Here is a 6000-nt window from a genome sequence, read left to right on the forward strand (position 1 = left end):
TGCCGTAAAGGATGACAGTTTGTTTCTCTGGCTGCCGTAAAGGATGACAGTTTGTGAGTTAGTAAGTGACGAAGAGGAGTCGGCACGTGACCAACGACAAGCGACAGGACAACAACAACAACAACAAGTGACGAGGACAACAACAACAAGTGACGAGGACAACAACAACAAGCGACGAGGACAACAACAACAAGCGACGAGGACAACAACCGGAACTGACAAAGAAAGAAGACGAACTTCAAAAACGTGAGTCCCGTCTTAGCATCCTAACTAGCTAATGTTTGTGTTTATTGTCTGTGCTGTTTGTTGTTGTTGTTGTTGTTGTTGTTGTTATTTCGTGCTATGATGTGCTCCAAACTGAATGTGTTTTGGTCACACTGTGGTGTAGTGGTTAGCACCATGGTGTGTGTGAGTGTGTGGGGGGGTGATGGACGGGTGACCTGTCCAGGCTGTGACGTCACATTTCACCCTGTGTCAGCTGAGATTGACTCCAGCTCCTCCTGCGACCCTCATGTGGAGGATAAGGAATGAATGAATGAATGAATGAATGAATGTGTATTCGTTGTCTGTGAGTTACAGTATATAGTAACTCTGTGAGAATTGTGCGACATCTCAAAGCCATAAAGGGACATCTTGTTGACGATAATAAGTCATGTATTTTCATACATGCACACATTTATATATACATATATATGTATATATATATATATATATATATACATATACCCTATCATGTGTCACCAGGTGAGATTAATTTAACTATCTAATGAACAGATTTCCCTCTTGTAATTAAGATAATGTAGTAATTAAGTCTGGTCCTCTGATTTATTATCTGCTGCTGTTTTTCCATCTTTTATGATGAGTTATTGATTTGTGATTCACTGAACGAGCACATGCGTTTACATAATCAGGGCCTATGTCACTTTTCCAAATGTGTTTTTTTAGACCATTTATTTTCTTGAATCTGAAATAAGTTGATTGATGACTTGATATTAAATCAATCAATCAATCAATCATCCATCATTTTTCATTGTGGATTAAAAATCTCAGTTATGTGGGTTTACATCATAATTTTGGTTGAACCAATCAAGATAATAGGCTTTAAAACAGATTTACAGCCATATACATGTGTATATATATATATATATATATATATATATATATGAATATAATTATTTGCTGCTCTACATTTAAATGTCATATTCTTATTTTCCATCTCTTTAAGACTTCTGTAGATTTTCATCTGCATGTGTCACCTGAGAGCCACCAGGTGGCAGCAGATACACATAAATGTAAAAAACAAATCTGCTTCACGTCCTGCTGGACCTGCAGATCATCAGTTTTTACACTGTCTGTATTTGTTGAAGATAAACCAGGCTCATTTTTCACTTTCACATAAAAAGCAGCTCATGTGATTGTGAAATCTGGATAGATTAAGATTATATTGAGAGAAATGAGAAATAAAAGTACGTTTGTGTTATTTAGAGAATATTTGGGGCAGATTTCTTCACTGTTCCTCCACATACATCATACATCTGGACACGAGCCAGTGTCTTTATGTGGATTCAATGGCTGACAATAGATGATGCATGTCTTATTGTTTCATTTGCTTAAATAGCCTCCATTGTTTTTCGTTTTTTTTTCCCTTTTTGTTGTTGTGTTTTTGGAGGTCGGCCAGAGTATGTGAATGTGCTGCTCACGCTCATTGTGTGTGTGTGTGTGTGTGTGTGTGTGTGTGTGTGCACGCTTGAAATAACAGTGTGTGGATCGCCACATGAAAAAGAAGACATTCTTTGTTTAATGTGGACGGGCAAAAAAATGTGTTTACATTCACCAACATGAGTGTAATTACTCATAATTTGCCTGCTGGAAACAAAAGGCTGTTTAATTGTTCCCTTTATTTTTTTAAGCCTCACATTATTAGAGTGTTATGGTGGAGAATTAACACTGTTTCAGTCCATTTTACGGCACATAAAAAGCTGGTTGTTTTCCACCGCTGTCCGTTACCATCGACGCCGACATAAAACAAGTGGCGTGTGTTTTGAAATTCACCAAATGAAAGCCTCCCAGAGGCAGCACATCTCTATTAAATTTGTCTTTTAATTTTGCTCTGCAGCCACAAATTATTGTCGCTCCCCAACATAAATTAGCTGTTACAAGCACCGAGCTATCAAAGAACGCACATATTGTAATTACAGCAACATAATTAACTCTGGAGTTGTGTCATTTCATAAAGGGGGGTGTGGCGAGGATGCAGTGTTTGTTAAAAGAACAGTTCAGGCTGTTGTTGTATGAGGCACTGACACAGTCTGGGACGGGAGCAGAACCAGAGAATCACCTGGTCACATGTTCACGTCTTTATCTCACTGTTAGACAGACTTTTGTAAAGCACTCACTCTCCCACACCAAAGATGCTGGTCTACTGCTGCCTCGTGTGGTCACTTTGTGTCACTGAGGTCAAACCGAGTGATGTTTTTTAGACACAGAATTTAATAAAGTAAGACATTTGAACTCAGTGATGGAGGCAGCAGTGATCCACGACTTCTGTGTGCTGTGATGTTAAATTCACTGGTTTTCTCTATGGGCTTTGGTGTGGGAGAGTGAGTGGTTTTACGCAGCATCAAAACACTTTATTTAAAGCAGTGAACGTGTTCGTACAGTGCTGTAAACTGAAGCAGGTGTACATTTTATATTTGTTAAATCACTAAACTCTGTATCTGCCATCGGCACATGTAACCACGCCTTTTAATTCACGTTAGTGTGCAAACATGAAATGTGTTACGAGTAGATAACGATCGCGTGAGTGCAGGACGTCGTTTTCATGATACGTGAATGATCTCCATCCCCGCGTCTCCCCGCGTGTCCGACCTCATTCAGTGCCGCGGCTGCGGCTGCGGCAGCTAATGGGATTATAGTCAGGTCTGTTTATTGCCATGAGGGAATTGAGGCTCCATACAGTGTGTGAAGGGTTAATTAGAAACAAGTGAAGGGTCAGAGGTGTGTGTGTGTGTGTGTGTGTGTGTGTGTGTGTGTGTGTGTGTGTGTGTGTGTGTGTGTGGGGGAGAGATCATGAGAGAGGGCCGCACCTCGGGGTAATAGGGGGCGGATTTAAACACGGATGCTGGAGAAGATTTATCTGCCACCAGTGACACGGGGACAAATAGTGCTGATAGGTGAAGGCCTCATGGTGGAGAGTCCAGCCTGGTGACTAATAGCTTCTGTGTGTGTGTGTGTGTGAGAGGGTAAATAGAATACCACATCTCATACTCATGCCATTCCATTATTTCCTGTCATGATAAGCGTGGTATTAATGTGATAATAGTAAAAAAACACAGCATGATCCAGGCTTTTCTTCTCGCTCTCAAACATAATACAGATTTATTTCTGTAATTGAACATCCTTTGGTTTGTGTGGGTTAGGAAAATATGGACAAATAAAATAATGTGACACAAAAACGTCACTCACTGGGCAAAAGGGTTCAAATGTGATAGAAAGACAAAATGATGATCTTCCAAAAACCTTTTTAACTAAGGTTAAAAACAATGATTTTAATTGCAAACATGTTATTTCACAAATGACCTAAATTACCACATCATCAAAAATGTTACACAATGTTATAGTTCTTAAAAAAAAACATGTTACTAATGTCACAAAACTATTTTATTCTGCTGAAAACATGTTACTAAATGTTTTAATATGTCCCGAGATGTAACTCAATGTTAGAATTCTTCAATGTTACAAAAACTGTGACTGATCAAACTGTTACAGAATATGTCTTAGGTTGTAAAATAATATTGTTACAAAATGTTAAAATGTGTTGAAAAAACAACAACAACATCATTTTTAAGTTATGATGAAAGACACTGGAAATATTAATTATACCAATTATGAAAATACCCAATGAGTGATTTCTGTAGTTTCATTGGTGGTGCATAATAATAATAATAACAATAATAACAATAATAATAATAATAATAATAACGATAATAATAATAATAATATGAATATTAATAATCATAACGTGTATTGTTCAATTTCTCTGCTTCATGGACACAAAAAAGAAGAAGAAGAAAATTTCTTCAGATTTCTTCTTTTCTCGCTGTGGGTTTTTAATGGAGGAAAGAAGAAGAAGAAGAGAGGTAGACAGATAGAGAGAGTGTGTGTGTGTGTAATTACAAAGATAGCAGAGTCTCAGTGCTGTCCCTCTGCAGCAGCATCACTCCCCGTCTCTTCATATTGTATAAAGACTGTTCTATCAGCACAGGGACGGCATCAGTGCTTGTAAATTAATTTGGACTTCCTGTCAGTCGAGGGCCTCTGCTCTCTCCTCTCATGTCTCCTCTCATGTCTCCTCTTATGTCTCCTCTCATATGTCCTCATGTCTCCTCTGTTATCTGCTGTAATATGGAAGCTGAGAGGCTGCACAGACAGACAGACAGACAGACAGACAGTCAGAGCATTAAAGTGAAGTCTCGTAATTTTGAGAAGGTTTTAGATGTTAATATTTTGTAATGCTTGTGACGTCTTTGTCGTTTTTATGCTTTAGTGAATAGTATTTTTATTTTGTAGAATTTACCAGTAACATTTTATGGCCAACATAGTGTTGTGTAACTTACAAGTTGTTTTTATAAAGTTAACACACATTACTTCCAAAATGCTGTCAATTTCTTTGTCACCTAAGTCATATTTTGTTGTGTTAATGTCATTTGTTGTAAAATGAGGAAGGTCACTCATGTTTTTGTGAGTTTCTTCTGTATTTGTATCTTAAAGCTCAATGATGATGCACACACAGTTTGTTTAAGGATCTAAAAATACATTAATTATTATTATCATTATTATTAGTACAGTTTTAATGAAGCATGAGCTGATCACACGTTCTCCTCATGGTATTTCCTCCTCCTCCTCCTCCTCACATCTGTGTGACTGACAGCAGACTTTTACAGCAGCACTAGATCTTAGTGGGTTAAGAAATGACTTTTCTACTTCATTTTGTCTGTAAGTGCGTCGTCGTCTATGGAATATTAACAAGGTGCAGACACTCCCCTCCTCCTCCTCCTCCTCCTCCTCCTCCTCCCCGTGTGGTTCACCATTACAATGTGATTAATTCAGGCTTATCAGTGTAACAACAACGAGGAGGACGAGGAGGACGAGGAGGACGAGGACATGCTGCACTAAATGAGTGTGAATCAGCAGAATAGCAGCGTCCACACTGTGTCTGCGGGGCTTTAATGTAGATTAATGTGAGCTGCTGCTACTGTGGACAGCAGTCACTGTAAGAGCAATAATCACACACACACACACACACACACACACTTACCTGATAGAAAACAACAGGGAAGTTTGGTTTTTGCACCGCAGCTGAAAAATCCTTTGTTTTCAAATCCAAATCCAAAACAGTACAATTAGTGTGTTAGTTAGTTTGTTTTTCTGTGATGGTAAACTGAATATGACGTTATTATGTTGTCACAACACTGAGTTGACAAAGTAACCAACAGGAAACTGAAGTTTGTCCACCACTCACTCTCCCACACCAAAGCCCATAGTGAAAATCAGGAGTTTTTGATCCACTGCTGCCTCTGTCACTAAATTCTATAATCCTTCTTAATCCTTCTCCCGGATTAAGTTCAGTGACACAGAGTGACCACACGAGGCAGCAGCAGACCAGCAGCTCCTGTGTCCCCGTGAGTTAAAATCAGTGATTTTCTCTGTGGGCTTTGGTGTGGGAGAGTGAGTGGTTTACAAACGTCTGTCTCACAGTGAGATAAAGACATGAACATGTTCCAGTGAAATCAGTGAAATCAGTGAAATCAGTGAGACTTTGACTGATTTTAATAAAGGTCCAGTGTGTAACATTTACTTTTGGTCTGTGCAGGACATCATAGTTTGTTAAAAAGGGAAAGGTGAGTGGAGGAATTCCCAGAATCTGCAGTTTCACCACTAGATGTCACTAATTCTCACATAGTGGACCTTTTTTTAAGTTGCTATAATGTATATAATATG

The 6000-nt window shown here is 38.6% G+C and overlaps 1 long non-coding RNA gene across 1 annotated transcript in view; it reads left to right on the plus strand.

Annotated features, from left to right (window-relative positions):
• The first annotated feature begins 188 nt into the window (after positions 1-188).
• Positions 189-6000, plus strand: part of LOC122761508 — an 81374-nt gene continuing 75562 nt past the window's right edge. The window contains exon 1 of the long non-coding RNA XR_006358559.1: positions 189-246. This is a non-coding gene — a long non-coding RNA (uncharacterized LOC122761508). The remainder of the gene's footprint in view (positions 247-6000) is intronic.

Source organism: Solea senegalensis, unplaced genomic scaffold, assembly GCF_019176455.1.
Source record: "Solea senegalensis isolate Sse05_10M unplaced genomic scaffold, IFAPA_SoseM_1 scf7180000014762, whole genome shotgun sequence".
Lineage (NCBI taxonomy): Eukaryota > Metazoa > Chordata > Actinopteri > Pleuronectiformes > Soleidae > Solea > Solea senegalensis.